The sequence below is a fragment of the Triturus cristatus genome, chromosome 1_2 (assembly GCF_964204655.1).
Source record: "Triturus cristatus chromosome 1_2, aTriCri1.1, whole genome shotgun sequence".
Classification (NCBI taxonomy): Eukaryota; Metazoa; Chordata; class Amphibia; order Caudata; family Salamandridae; genus Triturus; species Triturus cristatus.
Genome location: NC_140580.1, coordinates 1,133,094,973 through 1,133,116,303, shown reverse-complemented (window position 1 = coordinate 1,133,116,303; position 21,331 = coordinate 1,133,094,973). Strand labels below are relative to the sequence as shown.

The following is a 21,331-nucleotide window of genomic DNA, read 5'->3' as shown; positions in this document are numbered from 1 at the left end:
TTGATAATCTGCCCCGAAATGATTAATGACACAATGGTGTGCATTCGATCACTTTCAAGAAGCTGTCCAACATCAACCAGGTCCCGGACTCTTCAGTCACACACCTCAGCCCTCCATCTTTAAATGTTGCAACAGAAGGCTTCTCTTATTTTGAAATGCCGCTTCAACTTTGTATTGAAAAGTGTGGGAGGGGGATTCTTTTTCACATGTGCGAGCCACATTGTCATTGTATTACTGTCAGCCATGGGGACAGGTGGGATGGTCCTTTTGTGATGTAGCATACATGTGATTGTGCCTCTGTGTGTGCTGGAGCAAAGGTGAGTCAGAGATATGGATGCCAGTGTCCAGATGTACTGTTCCAGCTTAGAGGCTTTCAAGATGAGATGGTCTGCAGAGGTCTCCCTCACAGGGCTTGGTGAAGGTGATCTTGGGATCGGTGTAGGTCCGGTTGTGGGATTTCGAGAGGAGTTCTGACTGTGAGCATTATGCCTTAGAGCTTCAATTGGACTACTAGCCCTTTTCCTTTCTTTACTAGCCATTTTGTAGATCCTTGTGTGACGTTGGAGGAGGTCCAATGTTCTGTTTCTGTCTGCAATATTTTTAAATGTTTGTTAAAAACAGATAGGTAGCTGTGACAATAACAACAGATGTCATACAATGCTCAGCTAGTCACGGTAGAAAGTCTACAGAAAGAATCCTTCTTCGAAGACGGGTGCGACCACAATACACGCCCCTGTAAGGGCCATGATGGTGTCTGTCCGAAGAATACCAGCCGCAATAACTTAGAAACATAGCCCGGAGCCCTCCAGCAATTTGTATAAATACCAATGTTTGAGGCCAAATGCTGCTGTGTGAGGATAAAGAGGAAGCAAGGAGTCTTTAGAGGAGAATGATGGGGGAGAAGCGATGTGTAGCCAACTTACTCCTCCTCAACTTCTCTTTTCAATGCCTTCTTAGTTCCCGCCTGGCCGAGGTGCACGAGCCAACAAGGGGAAGCACAGACAGCCCGAGATAAAGAGAAACTGAGAAAGATGAAGACAAAGAGAGACAGAAAGAGAGAGAAACACAGAGAAAGACGGTCAAAAGCACAGAAATAAATCAAAAGAAACCACTTATTGATTAAAGATAAAGCCAATGTTGCCTTGCAATTGTAGTTCAGAAGGACTTTACGGCCTGATTTAGATCTCGGCGGACGGGTTACTCCGTCACAGGGGTGACGTATATCCCGTCCACTGAAATATAAATCCCATTATTTCCTATTTAGATTTCGGCGGATGGGATATCTGTCACTGTTGCGACGGAGTATCCCGTCCGCCGAGATCTAGCTCAGGCCCTCTGTTGGAATTTTGCTTATTGGGGCACCTCTAGGAGTCATCATAATGCTGCCCTAAAGCAGGGAGGACTGGATACACAGAAAGAGAGACAAGCAGACAAGAAGGGACGGCAAAAGATCGAAAGAACTAGGAAGGAGCCTTGTGGGCAGGACGGGACTTCACAAGACAGTGGCATCTTACCAAGCAGGGCACAGAGGCATCTGGCCAAAGGGGGGGGAGCAAAGAAAATTCAGAAAAATCAGGGCAGTAATTATCAAGAGAAGAACCGGGGTAGATTTCAGGGTGACTGATGACAGTGAGAGGAGTGGGGATGGTAGAGATGTAGCAATGAGGGTCCTGAGTTGAAAAGATACGATGGAAAGCCAAAATAATTCCCTGAGATGGAGGAAACTGCACCCCAGCTTTTCTGTGCCTAGAGGCAGACCCCTCATGCGTCTTTCAGTGGTAGTTATATTTAGTTGAAGGAGGAGCAGAAGAGATAGTAGGGGGTAGAGATGAGCTTCTGGGAGGACGCAGTTGTGGCATGTCTTTAATAATTTACTAAAGGAGTAGGAGTGGGAAGACTGTGCTAGGAAGAGGGGCCATGCTTAAAATGGAAAATACCAAGTGCAGGTATTTTTCTGTCTTGGAGATATTGCTTCTTGCTCAGAAGAGCTGGACCTCTCCCTCTGGCAATCGATGAGGTTTGGATGAGGTTTGCTGGACCTGCCTGTTGGCCCCAGTGTCCTGGCTGCTCCTGCAGAGAAGATTCTACATTGCCTGAAAAACAGTCTTTTTTTCTCACACTAGGCTCACTCCTGTGTTTCCAGAATCTTCTTCGATCGTGCTCATTTAGTCCCATCGCACCTGTTAAAGATCCTGCACTAATGAACATTCCTCCAGGGAGGTTTATTTCATGCCTCAGCATGGCCGGACTGGCTGTAGCGGGCACCGGGTATAGTCCTGGTGGGTCGGAAGGCTGGTGTCAGTTTTCAAGCGGTGGGGGGCAGTTTTGTTATTGGGGTCGGTTTTGCAGCAGTGCGCCAATATCAGCCCAGTGTTAAAAAACTGACAGCAGTGCTAAAGCGGAAACAGCGATGCTTCTCATTAGCACCCCGCAACCCCCTCACCCCGCACCCCGGCCCAGGGCTGGTCTGGCAGAATTGCCGGGGCTGTGTTGTGTTCCCAGTCCGGCGGCCCTGTGCCTCAGCCAAGAAATGTATCCACCATGCTATCTGTAGAAACAGTCCAGAGGGTTAAGTTATTACTCTCGGTTGCCACATATTTTCCAGAAGGATAATTCTCTTTTTTATTCGGTGCCTACCTGAGTTCTTTGGTAAGTTGGATGTTGGGTAATAGGTTCAAGGAGCTTTCATTCACTAAAAGCTGTCAAAGTGATAACACAAGCCTTTGACATCCAATGGCATTACAAGCTAACCCTTTGTCCCATAATAAGTACTAGTTGTTTGCTGTCCATTTGGCTAGTTGCAGGTAAAGAATGAAAACTAAAGAAACAACTTTGTGATCCGGCCACTGCCCTCAAGACCGGTGAGATAAAGGGTGGTAAGGGCAGTGCCACGGGTACCAAATGCAGCTACAGCTGGCTCCTGCTAATCCTGGCAGCCCCTCCCTAAAGTCCATATGGGATGGGGGTTACCATGGACCATAATATTCGTGTGCTTTGTTTCTGCTCTTCGTGCACATCATTACAGACAACATTAGAAACATGGCTGCATTTCAGGCTACATGGCTTCCCAAGCATGTCAGAATCAAGAATGTTTGATAAGAGTTGAACCATGCAGTCCCAGGGGATAACGATATAGCATATTACGTGTTAGAAAGCTGGGATTTGAGGCAGCCTCCTCCGACTCCTGGGACCAGATTTATCAAGCCCTTGCATCACCATTGCATCACCATTACATCACCATTGCATCACCATTGCATCACCATTGCATGACCATTGCATCACCATTGCATCACCATTGCATCACCATTGCATGACCATTGCATCACCATTGCATGACAATTGCATCACCATTGCATCACCATTGCATCATGCAATGCAACACAAGAAAACGCAAGGGCTTAAGTGTGATATATCAAGCGATACAAAAGCCTTCTTGCATGATTTGCAGGGACTTGCATGGTGAAGGGCTGCACTGCGTCGACCTGCATCATGCAGGAAACAATGGGGCAGATTTATGTTCCCTGGCGCATCCCTGCAAATCAGCATGGATGCGCCAGGGAAGATGCGTCACGCAAGTTTGCCCTTGCGCCACCGCAGATGCGCCGCATTTACAATGTAGTGCATCGTGGCGCAAGGACAAGCAGATGCGTGACGTATCTGCCGGCGTAAGGTTGGCGCAGTGCTGAAGTTGTGTCACAAGCGCGACGCAACTTCAGCGCTGTTCCAACCTACCCCATACCTAACATGGTGCGTCAAGCCTTACGCCTGCTTCAAGCAGGCGCAGGGTTTTGACGCATCAGCGTTGGGAAAGTGACTCAGTGAAATCTTATAGATTTCACTGAGTCACTTTTCAGGGGCGATCCTGCGACAGAACGCCCCCCCTGCGTGAAAACGCCCACATGAAACCTGACGCAGGTTTCATGTGGCGCAGGGCTTTACACCGTGACGCATCTCCATAGATGCGTCACGATGTAAATAGGGCGCAACGTGGCGCAGGGTTTACGCTGCTGCTGCATCACAAAGGTGACGCAACGGCGGCGTAAAAGTGGCGCAACTCCAACATAGATCTGCCCCTATGTATGTTAGGTAGGCATTTCATTGCAAAACCTAACGCACATCTCACCAGAGGGATTTATCAAGATACATCCTCGCACAGTGTAACGCCACGATGGAAATCCATCAGAATACAGTGCATCGGCAGCGCATGTGTAGGGAATGACTCAAGGGCATTGGTAGAAGAGGGCCACCATCATAGAGCTCCCTGGCAAGCTCATGTACGCCGTGGAGGTAGCCATCTTGCAGTTGGGAGTTTGCACGAGCCAACGACAGCGAAGGAGGGGAGAGCGCATATTCCGAGCAAGGACCAGTCTCATTGATCTCAGGGAGGAGGATTTGATCCAGTTATACAGACTGAAGAAGGAAAGCATCCTGGAGCGGCTGGAGAAGATTTCTCCAAGTCTATGACCAGCAACAAGACAGACTAATGCCATCCCGCCGCATGTGAAATTGATGACAGTTCTACATACGTTGCCTCCAGCTCATACCACCAAGTCAGACATCCTTGCAGCATGTAATAACAGTGACTGTGTTGCATGCAGGATTGGTGTGTGCAGTAAGGGACACCTTCCTGCACAAGATATGCCGTATATCCATTGGCCTCCTACAGAGAGTACTGGACAATGCATGTGAATGTCCATGATCCATCTACGGTGCACATAACAACTATAGATTTCATCTAAATACACAAAAGGATGCTGGCTTATGTGAATGTGAACAAAGAAAATTAGACAGCCGGAGTGAAACTGAGCTATGAATGGGTGGTAAGTCATATTTAACTTTTCGTAATATACCCGTCAAAAGATTGAACTAAATGACAACATACATGTACCAAACTCACATATTAAAGGCTCACAGTTGGGTTACAAGAAATCTCATATCCGGGTGACAATCATTCATAACTAGTGCGTCATGTCAAGACATGTATCAGTTTAAATGTTGGTGAACACATGCCCTCTGACACATTAACGAGCTGGTGTTGAAATGTGTCAATATCACTGCATGTCCATCAAGCTTCAACAATTCCACATGGTACCAAGATTAAAAATGATAAGGTTAAATACAATTGTAACTGTGTTTCATATTACACAACATACACGAACATGTTGATGCTGAGTCCAAAATGTAACTCAAATGAGTATGGAGCATGTGCATGAAAGGGTTGTGGTTGAGAAAATGGAGAAACAGTGTAATGATATATGCAAAACCTAGTACAGTAAGTATCATGATAGATTGAAGCCTGTTTCAAATAGCTATATAGCATATCTGCTCGTCACCAAATAACAGTCATTAGAAACCGAAACTAAATGTCAGATGTGATGGGAGTACGGACAACTTGAGCCAAGCCCAGCAAATGATACTGTACAGTGGTACACTGTTTGTCAGGATGGCGAAGAATACTCAAGTTAATGATGCATCAAGCATGAGCTGTGAATTGGGATCTCAAAACAGATGTCCACATGATCACAAAAACACTTATGTGTCAAATAGTGAAATCTGTTGTGAGAAAACCTTACAAGCCCAAACAACCGAATTACACATGCATCATACTTAGTCTACATATGCGGTCTGCTCAGAGATGTAAGTACGCTACTAAGTCTGGAATGTATATCCCCATCTCCTTTCAGGTGATTAAGGACATGGTCTCTAGCCTTGGATGATGGGCCCCTATGCAAATCCACCGTATAATGGGTAGAATGATATAATCCTGCGTTGAGAATGACTCACAACATTGTAGAAAGAATTTTGAAGGTGTGTCTGGGCGAGAGTTTTAAATCTTAGATTTCTAAGGAAGAAATTTCCAAATCAATGCAGATAGATCCGATGATGTTTAGTCATATATTCGTACTTTATTCGTCAAGTGTGAATAAAGGAAGAGATTGGACAGCCAACACGTGTTTCCCCCCCTAAACGGCCATCAGGCCTGGGGCTTCCTCAGGCGTTAAGCCGAAGAAACTCACCGAATCTGGCATTAGCCGAGACTTGAGAATCCCTGGTTAACAAACCCGTTTTTCTTCATTGAAACCCATTACGAAACTACCCGCTCTGAGGAAGCCCCAGGCCTGATGGCCGTTTAGGGGGCGAAACACGTGTTGGCTGTGCCATCTCTTCCTTTATTCACACTTGACGAATAAAGTACGAATATATGACTAAACATCATCGGATCTATCTGCATTGATTTGGAAATGTCTTCCTTAGAAATCTAAGATTTAAAACTCTCGCCCAGACACACCTTCAAAGCTCTCCTTCAAATTAGGGGGATAGGGGCCTCTCCCTCTGTTTCTGGGCCAGAACCAGCACGAGAAGGATCTATGCTTATTATATGATTAGTAAGGGATTATGACCTTCTTCCCCTCACTCACATGAAACATTGTAGAAAGAATGTTTGGAGTGTTGAAAACATGTTTCAAAGGCCTGGCACACTCAGGTGGTAGGCGCCTGTATTTACCACCTCTGGTGTGCAAAATAATGCTTATGTGTGGCATTCTGCACAGCATCTGTTTGAAGAGTAACCTACCATGGGAGCTTGAGTATCAAATCACCTCCGATGACGAGGATGATGAAGGGCAGGTCGTGCCAAGAGAGATGAAACCCTAGCTAATATTTTTTTATTTTTTTTTTATTTTTTTTTAAATTTTTATTGAACAATAATTCGGTTACACGCACGGGCCTACAACCACCAGGGCCGGCCGCTAGGTACAGAATGAAATATACATTTATCATGGCTGCAGTCAAGTCCCGGGGCGCAGCCCCGTAGTGGCTCCGGATAGTTCTAAAGGAACAGGAGACTTAAGTCCAACAGACACAAAAACTAAAAGAAAAACAAAAGGCGAGGCATAAGGGCAAACAGTGCGGATCAGGCTTCCTCCGGGGAACTCCAGTGCAGACCATTAAGCAGCCGGCGAAAGGAAGGAGTACCGGGAGGCTGGGGACGGGGGGGGGGGTCAAGGGAGATGAACGTCCATATGTAGTTATTCCAAAAGGTGCCAGGAACCATCAGGGGTCAGGGGGACATGGCGATATCGGTGTCCACCAGGGGGGGCGTACAGATACCCCCGCGATACGCATTCCATTGCCCCCAGATTCTACCCCATGCCCCCGGCTTACCACGGGCCACATACACAGTCTTCTCCCTGAACATACACCAGTCCATATTCTCCTTCCATACTGACACGGTGGGCGGCCGTTGGGCGCCCCAAAGCTGCGCTATATCTCTCTTGGCAATCATGTTCCCTAGGGCCGCCCACCGAGTCTGAGCCGCGCTGTAATCATTGGGCTCCCACACATTCAGGACACAGCGACGCACCTCCGGCAGCAGCACAACCCCAGTGACCTGTCCCATAACCATATGGACCCGGCGCCAGTAGTCCGCCACCTCGCGGCACTCCCACAGGATATGGAGAAAGGTGGCGCTGAGCCCACAACCCCGCTTACAGAGCCCGTCGTCGGAAAATCCCATCGAGACCAAGCGAGGACCCGTCACATACACCCGGTGAAGAATCTTGAGCTGTACCAACCGGAGACGGGCCGGAATGGCGACCTCCTTGGGGGACGACAGTGCAGACTGCCAGTCCTCGTCATCCAATTCCACCCCGTCCCCCGTCCAAGCCTCCCGGAGGCGCACAAAGAGGTCAGCCCGATGATTAATCAGTTTTTTATAAGTTAAAGAAATAGTACTGTCAGGGACATGTCCGTCAAGTATGCGGTCCTCGAGGGGCGAGGAAACCGGGATCTTGGTCCCCTCCCCAAAGACCGAGAGCAGGGCGTGTCGAACCTGGGCATAGCGGAAGAACTCCCTGTCCGTAAGCTCGTATTCGGCCTGGAGCACCGCGAAAGTCTTAACCGTGCCCTTATGCCACAGGTCTCCCACTTTGCTGATACCAATCGTATCCCACTGGTCAAACCCCTTCGTAGTCCAGAGGCTGCCCAGGCAGTCGGAGGCAAACAAAGGAGTAGCACATGTTAGTCGCTCACTCCAGCCCGTGGCCGCAGTGGCAGCCCTCCAGGTCCGCACCGCAATCTTAGTAGGACCCGTAAGGGTCCGGCCAGCCGAGCGGGAGTAAAGTGCCCTGTTATAGTTCCCGCCGGGAAGCAGGAACTTGTCCATCTCATACGCCGGATTCAAGCCAGGCGCATACGTGGCATGGTTAATGGCCGCTAGCTGCGAGGCCCAATAGTACCTGCGAATGTCAGGAAGCGCGATGCCCCCGTCGTACCAGGGGTGAGTAAGCTTAGCAAGAGCAATACGCGCCCGCCCGTCCCACACCAGTCTCCTCTGCAGGCTCTCCACCTCCCGAAAGTAGGCCACTGGGATAACGTCGAAGGAGTTCTGGAGTGCATAGAGGAACCTGGGAAGGGACATCATTTTGAACAGCGCGGCCCGACCCAGCGGGGACAGGGGCAGCCTGCACCACCGGGCCGTGTCCTCCCGCAATCGCCGGAGTGGACGCAGGAGATTCTGCTCATAGCGAGCCACCGGGTCCAGCGAAACGTATATCCCCAGGTACTTAAAGCCGCTCAGAGATATTTGGATCGGAAGCCGAGGCGGCAGGAGAGGAGGACCACCAGAGATAGGATAGACGCAGGATTTAGACCAATTGATCGTGAGACCCGAATTGTACCCAAAGGAAGTCAGAACGTCAAAGAGGACGTTGAGCGACTGCCGCGGTGAGGTGAGATACAGGAGAATATCGTCCGCATACAGCGAGACCCGATCTTCGAAGCCCGGGGCCCACCGGATCCCTCTAAGCGAGGGCTCCCAGCGGAGCCAAGCAGCGAGTGGCTCCAGGGCGAGAGCAAAGAGCAAAGGGGACAACGGGCACCCCTGCCTCGTGCCCCTGCCGAGGGCAAAGGGCCGAGAGACCCGCCCATTCACCACCACCTGAGCCATGGGTCCCGTGTAAAGAAGCTTCACCCAGCCAATAAATCCTTCCCCAAAGCCAAATTTAGCCAAGACAGCCCAGAGGAATGGCCACTGGATGGTGTCAAAAGCCATCGTGGCATCCAAAGAAACCAGCACGGCCGGTTCGGAGAGGAGCTCCGCCCTGGCCAGGGCGCGGTGAAGACGCCGCAAGTTAAGAGCGGTGTTGCGATGCGGGATGAAGCCGCATTGGTCCGGATGAATAAGATCGCACACGACGCTCAACAAACGATTGGCAAGGACTTTCGCCAGAATTTTAGGCTCTGCATTTAGCAGTGAAATAGGCCGGTAAGAAGTACAACGGTCTCGCGGCTTGCCCTCCTTGGGGATCACGACTATCGTAGCCAAACGCTGGTCAGCCGGAAGGGAACCCGCCGCAAGAGACTCACGGAACATGCGACTGAGGAAGGGCGCAAGCTTATCAGGGCGCAATTTATATAGCTCAATGGGCAGACCGTTGGGACCCATAGCCTTGCCCGAGCGAAGGGAACGGATCGCGGTCGCTATTTCATCCGCCGACAAGGGGGCGTCCAGCCGCTCACGGTCCTCAACGGACAGGCCGGGCAAGGCAATATCCCTCAGTAGAAGGCGAGAGTCGTCCTCATCTCTGTCAGTCACTGGGGAGTACACAGCCCGGAGGTGGTCGGCGAAACAGTCCACAATCTCATCCGGCTCAGTCACACACACACCATCCGCAGCACGCAACTCCGGGACCACACGATTCACTCTCTCCTTTTTGTCCAGCCACGCAATCAACTTTCCCGCCTTGTCCCCGGCGTCGTACAGTCGACCCTGCTGCTCCCTATACATAGTTTTGGCCGCGTCAGTGACCAGGGACCTATATTCAAACTGTTTCAGGCTAAGGGCATGGAGCCCGTCCGGAGTGACATTCGCCTCCAAGGCCGACTCCAGCCCCGAGATGTCAGTCTCCAGCCTCACCACTGCCTCACTCTTGACCTTCTTAGCCACCACTATCTGGGAGAGGGCGTGTCCGCGGATCACGGTTTTAAAGGCTTCCCACAGGGACATTGCAGACGACACCGACCCCTCGTTATCAAGGAAGTATTGGTCCATAGCCTTAACCAGGCTGTCGCGAGTCGTAGGGTCTCGCAGGTACCATGGGTTAATGGGAGCGATCCGCCCTGCAGACCGCGACCCGGTGTCAAAAAGAAGCCACAGCGGAGAATGGTCGGAGATACCCCGCGCCAGGCGCCTGACCTCTCTAATCCGACCAGTCTGCGCCGCGGGCATATGGAAGTAGTCTAGCCTAGAGAGACTCCCATGCGCCCCCGAGTGAAAGGTGAACTGACATTGGGTCGGATGCATTAATCTCCAGCTATCCACCAGGCCGAAGGTCTCCAACATCCCACCCAGCCATGCCTGGGCAGCGGGGAGGGTCCTTGGTGGGTGACGATCTAGTTCACCCGAAACCACAGAGTTAAAGTCCCCGCCCATGAGCAGGAGGCCGTCCGGAAGGTCAAGCAGCATTCGACCCAAGTCAGTGAAGGTGGAGTTCTGGAGGCCCGGGGGGACGTAAACTGAAACCAGGGTAAGGGGCTGCCCCTCCCACCTCCCAATCAAACACACATAGCGCCCTCTGTCATCCGAGACTATCTTAGTGATCTCCACCGGAAGGGAGGTTCGCAGGAGAATGCCCACCCCCCTGGAACCAGTTGTGAAACCAGAATGGGCTACGAGGCGATATCCCCCCCTGTTCATTGCATGACAAACATTGCCAACCAGATGCGTCTCCTGGAGAAACACCACATCAGGAGTCAAACGACGCAAATTTTGCAGCACTACACCCCGCTTGATACGGTCCCCCAACCCATTGACGTTCCATGACATAAGCCTCAACCCGTCCCCCCCATCCCCCCCAATAAATCAAGGGTCCCCCAGCCTGCAGCACAGTTCCCAGATGTGGACAAAAATCAATACCTCGCCCTGTAAACAAAAAACACACAACAAAACAACCCCTCCTCCCCCCCAACCCCACCCCAAGTCCAACTCCCCCCACCCTGCACCCCTGCGGGCCAAAAAACCCCCCCAACTTGCAGTGTGCCTGTCGCCCCACTAACCCCATTCTACGAAAAGACCCCGGAGGAGGAAAGGGACCCGTCCCCGCCCGCCCCCCTCACAGGTCCTAATGAAACACAATATACAAAAGAAGTAAGACCCAACTGAACAGTACAAAACGGCAAAATCAAGGACCAAAAGTCATTCTAAAGGGGACCCGTCACCTGCGGTGCCCGCAGAGGGTCCGGGACGGCCACCTCCGTCCGGCAGCGAGTCTAGCCAGTCACTTGCGGCCACAGGAGAGTCAAAAAAGGCTGTCCGATCCCCATGTTCCACTCGGAGTTTTGCAGGGTAGAGCATCGAATACTTTAGGCCCAGCTCGCGGAGACGACGCTTCACCCCTTGGAATCCCATCCGCTGTTTCTGGACCAGTTGCGTGAAGTCCGGGTAAAAATTGATGGTCGAGTTCTCATGACGAACCGGGCCGTGGGTCCGTGAGGCCTGCAGAATAACGTCGCGGTCCCTGTAGTGGAATAGTTTGGCCACGATAGGCCTCGGGGGGGCCCCCGGCCGTGGCCGACCGCCCGGAACTCGATGGGCCCGCTCCACGGCAAAGAACTTACTTAGGCCAGCCGGGGACAACTGTTGCAGGATAAGTTCCTCGACCACGAGGTCAACCGGGCGGCCGTCGGAGGACTCCGGTACACCTATGACGCGGATGTTGTTGCGTCGGGCCCGTCCCTCGAAGTCCTCAAGCCGCCGGGCCATATGATCGTTGACCACCCTGATGTCTCCAAGCGCGGCCCGCAGATCCGACACCTCCGCACCGAGGGTGGAGGTCCGTGTATCGAGGGCCTGGACCCTCTCGTTTGTTTTGGAGAGGTCGGCCCGGATCAGGGTGACATCAACCGCGACGGTGTCGATCCTACGGGCCAGGGCCTCGTATTGCGTGGCGATGGTTTCCCTGATGCCAGCAATGGCGCCCATAATGTCCTGCAGGGAAAGTTCCGTAGAGACGTTCGTGCCTCCCCCTGCAGCGTCCGGGGGGAGGCCAGCAGCGCCAGGGGACCCTCTGCCCTGGGTGTAGCGGTCCATGTTGTTGCTCTGGACCGCTCCCCCGCGGAGGGAGGCCTTGGTCTTGCGCCCCTCGGGACCCCCTTTGCCCCCCATGTGAACACGGCCACTCAAGGGGACCTCCAACCAAGAGGTGTAAGGGCGCCAGCAAGAAGACCTCAAAATGTCTGTATAGGGGGTCCGAGGCTATAGGCACTCTAGTGGCAGGTGGAGGAAAACCTCGTGCAGAGGCCCAGGAAGCACCTCTCCACCCCGAGCGCACCCGCCAGCTGGTCTCCTGAAGTCCAAAACCGAAACCGAAAGTGGTGGATCGGCAACTGGTACCGCGCTGAGGCCGCTGTTGTTCAATTGCAGCCCGGCCCCACGGGTCACCTTCACCCCGGTCACCTCCGTCGGGTGGGTCCCAAAAGTTCCGACGACGACAACTCAGGATTCCCAGGTCCGAATTGATTTTTGAAAAGAGATATGTGTTCAGCTGGTCTTCATCTCCCAGATTCCATAAACCACATCAGGATATTCTCAGGATAAATTCCGAGGAGCAGAAAGGGTCCGGGGAGCCCTGTGCTCACGCGACCATCTTGGATGCGCGCTAGGCTCCTCCTCCCCTAGCTAATATTTTTAAATGATAGCACTGCAATTATGGAAATAATTACAGAAAAATGTAAACCTATCATACAATAAAAATATTTGAAGCTCTAAAATGGGGGCATATATCAAACTGAAAGCGAAGCAGCAAGCCAACTTGATTCACAGCGCGGTATGAAAGCAACAGGGCAGGATTGCCCCTCATCTAGATGGATTTGGGGCAGTCCTGTCCTCGCCCTCTCTTTTGCAGTGCAGTGCAGCACAGCGAGCTGGTGTGCTGTGTTTGGCTACTTGAAAGTGTGTTCTGTGCGGCCCTCAGTGTATGAATTCTCTCAACCCTTCTGTTAGGTCAGTTCCTGAGGCAGTCTAAAACATGATATGCGTTGCGGATTCGGACATGCTTAAAGAGTGGCAGCACTCTGCTGGAACATATGTAGCAGTGGACATCATCACAGATCTTGGGGGACATCTGTCATGGGCAAAGCTCTAGCCTCAGGTGCTGATGTCAACATGTCGGATGCCAAATTTTAATGTAAGCGTTTTTGGGGATCTACAAAAACCACACGTGTTACACCTTTCCAGGGCTGTTTAATGTAGGGTTTACATTTGCCCACACTTGATACAGTACACATTTTGCATGCGTTGCTGAGCAATGCAAGGCGGCTCGGAGGCCCGTCCAAAAACAAGTGAAAGCGCTACACGGCATTGCAGAGCATTGAGCAGGAAAGTGAGACGAGGGACATGTGAGTAAAGCGTCACTCTTTTCAGGAATTCAGAGATGTGGAACGTGTGAAGCGGGGATGTCACCGTGCACGCATAAATGTTTGTAGATATATTCAAATCCTGATAAATAATGTGCAATTGTGGTGTCGGGACAAAAAAGTCCTTTGCATGGTAAGAGACGTACCCTTGCCCTAACTGCCCAACTGTATTATTGTCTGGGTCCCTAATGCTTATTTTTCGGTCATAGCCGAACATGGATCAAGCGTGTGTGGCATGACATAGGCCTGTCTCACCGATTGCGGTCTTGTTGGACCGGGTTCGGCAGCCAAAGTGCTACCCTCATAGTGTTGGAACGCTACCGCCTTCACCCGGAGGAAAACAACACAAGCCCAGTGGTGGCATTAAACTGTGTAGTGATCAGAATTAGTGAACAGGATCATTTTATCCTAGGTCACTGGAGTGAGGACTGTAGGCTCTGTCATGTTTTTGAAAGTTCTGCTACTGTGTGTTTAACTCACCCCTGGCCTACATCAGAATTATATGGAAGTGCGTGAGTGATGAAAGCATGTGCTGAATGCATGTGGCCGCACAAGACATACACTACACAGTGCGCACATGAGAAATGTGTGTGTACTGGCCTGTGTTGGCAGACTTCAATCACATCCATTTATTGTGGGTTGCTAGTGTGTGAATGATAGAAATGTGTAAATTTTGTAAAATTAGATGAGACCTCAGTGTGGCAAAATGATGTGCAGGTTATCAAAATAATGCACAGCAATACCTGTGCGTGCACAAATAGAAATATCCTTAGTGTGAATAATGTGTTGCGGGGCATTTGCGTGGTCAAATAGCAAGGTGCAAAGTCTAAAAACTTACTTGCGAAGCCCCTACGTGGTAAAAGGGCACTGTGCGTAGTGTAAGAAATGCTTTACGAAGCCCTTGTGTGTAGAATTTATTATGCAAAACCATGCAAATTGGGTGGATACACACGAAAAATGATGCAATGGACGTGGCAAAATACCAGAAATAGTCTGAAATATAGTTTCACTTTCTCGTATTGTTTGACAGTTGCTGGTTGAGTCTGGAGATGTTTGAAGATTTTTGAGAACTTGGTAGAGTGTGCGCTTTGTCAGTTCTATCCAGTTTGTCCATAATTTTGTGTATTCATGTTGGCAGTTCCTTATTTGCCTGTCTATAAGTGTGTCATTTTGTGTTGTCTGCGATAGTTGGAGTTTATTCATTATAAGCGTGTTCTGGGGTGTTCGAGATATTTCATTGTCGAGATTTGTGTTCTAGGTGTTTGGGTTATGTCTGAGAAGTGTAGAGGGAATAACTTTGAGGAGAGGTAGGTAGGGTCCTTAATCTGGCTCATCATCCACTATCTCCCTCTAATGCTTGGGGCAGGAGGACGAGTGAGGCAGGGACACAGCCTGGAGGAGAGCTGTTGGCGCTGGGAGTGTGTGGACAAAGGCCTGGCCCGCGTCACCTCAGTGAAGTGCAGCATCAACCAGCCGCAGCACCGATAGGCCCATGTTGTTTCCAGGGAGGCAAACCCTCTGACACTCCTTGTCCTTAAAATTGGTGGACCTGTAGGTATGTAGGAGTTTCTTCTCGATCTCACATGATTGCATATGTCAGAAATGTTTGTTACTTAATGATATGGTATGCTCATATATGGCATTGTTCAAGTAACTGATGGCACTACAGTGAGTTAGTGATTGACTCCAGGGGGCGTACCGTACACTGTGCCCTGGGGGTTTAAAGACTGTGTGTGGTATCCTGGTAAAAAGCCTTGCCACAAGGGTATTACAGATGTTGGTGCAGATGCTTGTGCAACCCCTATGCAGATAAAAAGGGGCATATTTATCAAGGTTTGGCGACAACTTTGCACCTCACAAGGGGGCCCACGGGGATGCGAAAAGTAAGAGAGATTCATCAAGCCACACAAGGCCACCTCGCATTGCCCTGCATGGCTTGATAAATCTGGAGTAACACAAGGCAGTGCAAATTGTTACTCTGCATGAGGTGGGCCTTCCATGGGTGGAGCGTGGGAGTACCCATGCACCCACCCATGGATTTTGGTGCATTCCTAGATTTACCCTTAGTTGTAGTCCTGGCAATGTGGCAAATTGCTATGCATCCCCAGGTGAGGCACAATAAGAGGAATATTTTTACTTCACCTCGTTGCTTCCTCTTTCTACATGTGCTGCATTCTGAAACACACATAGAAAGAAGAAAATGCCTATTAGCGTTGTATTTGTGTAGGAGGTGCCCCTTCCTACACAAAAGCAATCCTGCCTACAATGCAGGCACCCTTGCAGCACGCCTCAAGGATGCCTGCATCGGCGCTAGATAGCCAAGAATACAACAGCTTAAGGAAAAGACAGGAATGCGCTATATGATTTAAATACGGCGCATTCCTGTCCTTAATGCAGTGCAACACAGCAGGATGGCTTGCTGCATTGCGTTCATGATAAAAATGATCAATATGGGCCTTGATTTGTGTACATATTTGTGCATCATCCCTGCATTCGAAGGGGCTTCCCTGTATTCCTTGTGTGCTAGGTCCTAGGGGAATGAGGGACTCATGTTGATTATGCACTTGAGATGTATAATAGACCTGTGCGCAATGTCAATCATGCCTTTAGGATGCGGCTGAAAGTACAAATACTAATAGCTCCAGTACTATGCATGTGTGTTGTACAAGCAGACCTTTGGCATGCTCAAAGGGATCCCATGGACAGTGCCGGACTGGCTATCGGGCTTTCCTTAATAAACAATGCAAAACAAATGTTTAAAAAAGTACGCTTTAAAGCTATTTGTTTTGCATTGTTCATTTAGAAGTGCCAGGCGCTCACTAGCAACAAAATCGGCCCCTCAGCTGTGCACCTGGATCCCACCCTGCCACCCCAGCAAAAATCGCCCGGTAGGCAGTCCGGCCCTGCCCATGGACCCTACAAACAACACCTTGCAGACAGAAGCACTCAGTCACCTTACCCACCTGCAGGGGAGGTCTTCCCCCCACCTCAAATGACAGGCAGTGTACAGTTCTGTCTGGGACACGAGCAGGCACTCCCTATTCCTATTTAATTGACCTGCCTTTTGAGTATTTGGCAGCCCCAGCGGAATGTAAAATAAAACAGGTGTGTTCTCTGATGCAACTGCACCTACTGTCCAATTGGATTGTTACTTACACTTAATGGCACAAATAGGTAACTTAAACATCTGCACATCATCCAATCACATGGAAGTAAACAGGATTCTAAGCAGGACAAGGCTGCAGGTTATAGTTGACGAGGGCTTCACAAGGCCTTATACCCCTTCTGTGAGGAGCACCTGAACAGGATTTGCTGCTACAAAGAAAAACATAGCGGGAGCTTGCACAAAGTCAGGCTGACCGGTGATACATCCTCGGTGAGCAGGTAGGTCTTCTCTCGGTTCTCAGAGCACTTTTTGGGCAAAAATAATTTAAGCCCAAGATTTGGATTTGGGCTATCTAGGCACCTTTGGCACTACTTCCAATGGTCCAGTACTTGAGAGGGTTAGGAACCACTCAGGTTGTGTACAGGTGCAGGTGCAAGATGATTTGAGCCTTTTCTGTCCCTTAGGCTCTGAACAGGAGGCCAGTCAACTACTCCTTGGAGTCACTCTGGAAGCCCTGGGTTCAAGGAGAAGAGCAGGGCTCAAACAGCAGGGCAGACCTCTGGGAACTCAGAGCAAACTTCAGGCAGCACAGCAGTCTTCCTTGTTGCAGCAAAGCGGTGCATCTAAAGTACACAGTAGGCCACAGCTGCAGACAGTCCTGAGAGTCCTTCCGCACGTCCAGGAGTGAACTGAAGAGTGGGAATGATGGTCCCATTTTCATACCTGGTGCCTCCTTTGAAGTGTGAAAAACTTCTGGAGGATTCTCCTCACAGATGTGTCTGGAATTTCCCGCTTTCCTGTCCTGGCCCCAGTCTATCTGATGGCACAAACAAGTAATGTGAAGTTTTTTGTGTGAGAGGAGAGAACAGCCTGTTGAAGTGCAAGTGGGGCTGTGCACAACTACGCACCCCCATCCTGTCTGAGATGGCCCCTCCAGGCACACCTAGTCCCTCTATTGTGTGGCTATCTGGGAGGAAAACACAAAAGCAAAATCCAACTGCCAACTACACCTAGTCATGTGACCCAGGAACAGCCTGCAGGCACCGATTGGTTAGGACAAGAAAATGACAACTTTCAAAAAGAGCCATTTTCAGATTTGTGACTAAAATCTGACTGTACCAATAAAGATAATTTTGAATTGCAATTCCTCAGACACATCACTTTCCTCCCTGCTCTCAATCGAAAGTTAGTACTTATTAAATGTAATAAGGTAACCCAATGTTATCCTATGGGAGAGGTAGACCTCACAGTAGTGCAAAAATGAATTTGTGAGTTTTTGACTACCAGGACATGTAAAACGTAAACGTACATATCCAACTTTTATAATTACGGTGCACCATGCCCTATGTGCTGCTTAGGGCCTACTTTACCTATTGGTATTAAAAAAGAGGGTTTTAAACCTGGCAAAGGGGCTATTTTGCCACATCAATCTGGCAGTTTAAAACTCTATAGAAGATGCAATGTTTAAAAGTGCTACTTAAGTTGGTGGCACAATAAGTGCTACAGGCTCACTAGTAGCATTTAATTTACAGGCCCTGGGTGCATGTCGTTCCACTTTCCCTGGGACTTACAAGCACATTAAATGCACCAATTGGGGAAAGCCAATTTAAAGGAGAAATCACAAGCACTTTAACACTGGTTAGCAGTGTTAAAGTGCGTAGAGTCATAAAAGTCAACAAAAATGGGTTCTGAAAACAGACGTGGTGAAGGTAAAACGTTTGGGGATGACCCTGAAGAGAGGGCCAAGTCCAGGACCTTCCATATGCCATAGTTTTCCTCCCCCATGTCAAGATGTATGTCCAATTAGCTAGCGCCAGCATTTTGCTACGGCTGTCCAGTATTTTAAGAATTATCTTCAATATGCGTTTATCAGTATCTAATCAATGGTTCCCATTATGCCAACAATTCCCTCCAGTATGCCAATGTCAGTATTCTTTCACTGGTGACTGTCATACTAACAATTGCCTCCGGTATGTCAGCAGCAGTATTTTGCCACAGGTGACTCTATAAATAAATAATTATATTCAGTATTCAAGAACCAACAGCAGACTGGCATGCATAACACCAACTTCTCACCCACCCCAGCTTACATTCACTCACACCCCCTCATTCATTCTCATTCATTTGCACACATTTAGTCTCATTCACTCTCTTGCACTCACTCTAATTCACACTCATTTATTCTTACCCTACATAATCATAATTGCATTCACTCTCACTTCCTCGCTCTCACACAAACTCACTTATTCTCCCACATCCTCACTCGCCTTTACTATGATGCTCACTCACTGATATTTTCTCACTAATGTGCACTCTATCTTATTCTTATGCATTCTAATTCACTCATTCACACGAACTTCCTGTCACTCACACTCATTTACACTCACATTCATGCATTCCCATTCACTACCTATCAATGACTCTCACTAACCCACTACCTGTCTCTGACTCTCACTCACACACACATACACACATGCTCACATACACAGACACACGCTACTCTCTCACCCACAAGCATAGATTTAAAAACATTTCTGTACTTACATCGTCTGCCACTGGAGGTTTTCCTCCAGCTTCTAGCACTTCATGTTTTATTACACTAGTGGTGAATAATAGGGTATTATTCACTAGCACTGTGATAAAAAAGGGTGAGAAAAGGGAGGTGAAGCACCAGCCCCCATAAGGACGCTCTGCTTTTATCATTTTGGCTCTGATTTTCCTGTCTCTGAGGCCAGGGGTCACAAAGGCAGTGCCAGGTGATGCAAGGGGAAGCCAGGAGCCGCAACTGCGAGCCCTGGCGACCCCTGAATGACGGCGATGGATGCAGCTAGGTTTGAAGCTGGAGAGGGTCTGCAAGGATGGGGTGATGTGGTCATCTGAGGTAGGTACACAAGGCGCTCAGTCTGTCGGTGTTCCCTCCTATCGTCTAGGATAAAATGCAGGTAAATGACTCCAAGGGGCAAATTTACAAGAAAGTGACGCATCTGTGAAGATGCGTCACTATCCCTGCGCAAGCTTGAGAAACCCTTGCGCCACTATGGATGCGCCGTATTTACAATACGGCGCACCATGGCGCTATGATTGACAGATGCATCAGAAATTCTGACGCATCTGTTGACGCAAAAGCCACGCAATGTTGGAGTCGTGTCGCAAGCACGACGCAACTCCAGCAATGCAGGGGGATGCCTATCCTCATTGTGCTGCGTCACTACTTACGCCTGCTTCAAGCAGGCGTAAGAATTTGACACATTGGCGTCCTAGAAGTGGCGCAGTGAAATCTTGTAGATTTCACTGCGTCACTTCTACGAGGCTTTTTTGCATTGGAACACCCACAGGCGTAAGAATTTGACGCAGTGGCGTCCTAGAAGTGGCGCAATGAAATCTTGTAGATTTCACTGCGTCACTTCTACGAGGCTTTTTTGCGTTGGAACGCCCACCCTGCATACGTTATAACTGACGCAGGTATAATGTGACGCAGGGCTTTACAACGTGACGCATCTCCCTAGATGCGTCACGTTGTAAATGGGCCGCATTTTTACGCTGCTGCTGCGTCACAAAAAGTGACACAACTGCGGCGCAAAAATGACGCAAGGGGCTTGTAAATCTGCACCCAAGAGTTTACTCCGACAAGATGCTCAGCTAAAAGTAGTTCTTAAAATAAAGTGAATGGATTCTAGTTAGAATAGTGCCTTTCAATGCTACTCTAAAGTGAGGCTGCTTGGCTTTAATGCCAGAGTTTGTCGGTCTTTGCGCCAATTCCAAAAGCAAGTTCCAAAACAAACACTTCCGTTTTCCAGTTTAACAATTTCCATTTTAATCATGTTTTGGAACCACCCCTGAGTCCACTGGCAAAGCCTCTACTTGTGTGATGTATTAAAGCACTGTAGCCATTTACCGGATTTGGCTTACGTGACGAGAAGAGTAACAAAAGCACACCTCGTGCCACCTGGCTCTCCACTGCCAACATAGGTGCAAGTGAAGAAAGGGGGAACTGACAACTAGAAACCTCACTGACTGCTGGGAGGCCCATTTTTAGGTGGAGCATTCGAGACCGCTTGTATATACTTTAGTATATACTTATATTAGTATATAATTATATGTGTATGTACTTTGTGGGCTATTGAGATCAGTCCTAGGACTTGCCTGCTTCTGCTTAGGGACTTTTTTTTTCTGTTCAACTGCCTCTATTTAACTGTATTGGTAGAAAATGACCAGCAGAGGTCAGTAAAATACCAGAATTGCTTTCTGCTTAGGAACTTTCTTTTTTTTAAATGTTTTGGCAGCTGCCTCTATTTAACTTTCTTGATAGAAAACGACCAGCAGAGGTCAGTAAAATACCAGAATCACTTTAGCATTCTCTAGATTCCAGTCCATAGAAATTGTCTTCCACGAGCACCCGTGGACAATATTTTTGTCACATCTTGTATTTTCAGTGATATGACCACCAAAGGACCTGATTTTATATCAAAAACAGAGCTTTGGACTATACCATTTCCCACTGAAAGGCAATATTTCTCTCCATGTGTTCCCACACCTGGCGTGTCACGCAGTTCGGTGCTTACTTTCCCTCCATGTTAAAGAATCGTAGATGTTTCAGCACCCAGGCTAATGTGCTGCAAAGCTAAATACATATAAGGTCCCAAAGGCGTGAACGATTGCATTACAAATGCTTGTTGTCCTTTACCCTGAGTGTGAGGCTCTTTCTATATGTCCCAGTAAAATGATGCGGTGATACCGCAAGGCCTTCTGTGGATTCGCGGTGGCCCCGGTTTGTTCCCGGGCAATCTTTTGCGGTCATACTGCATGGCCGTC

The 21,331-nt window shown here is 49.2% G+C and overlaps 1 long non-coding RNA gene across 1 annotated transcript in view; it reads right to left on the bottom strand.

Annotated features, from left to right (window-relative positions):
• Positions 1–548: 548 nt before the first annotated feature.
• LOC146868821 (uncharacterized) overlaps positions 549–21,331 on the bottom strand; it is a 37,186-nt gene continuing 16,403 nt past the window's right edge. The window contains exon 3 of the long non-coding RNA XR_014966438.1: positions 549–589. This is a non-coding gene — a long non-coding RNA (uncharacterized LOC146868821). The remainder of the gene's footprint in view (positions 590–21,331) is intronic.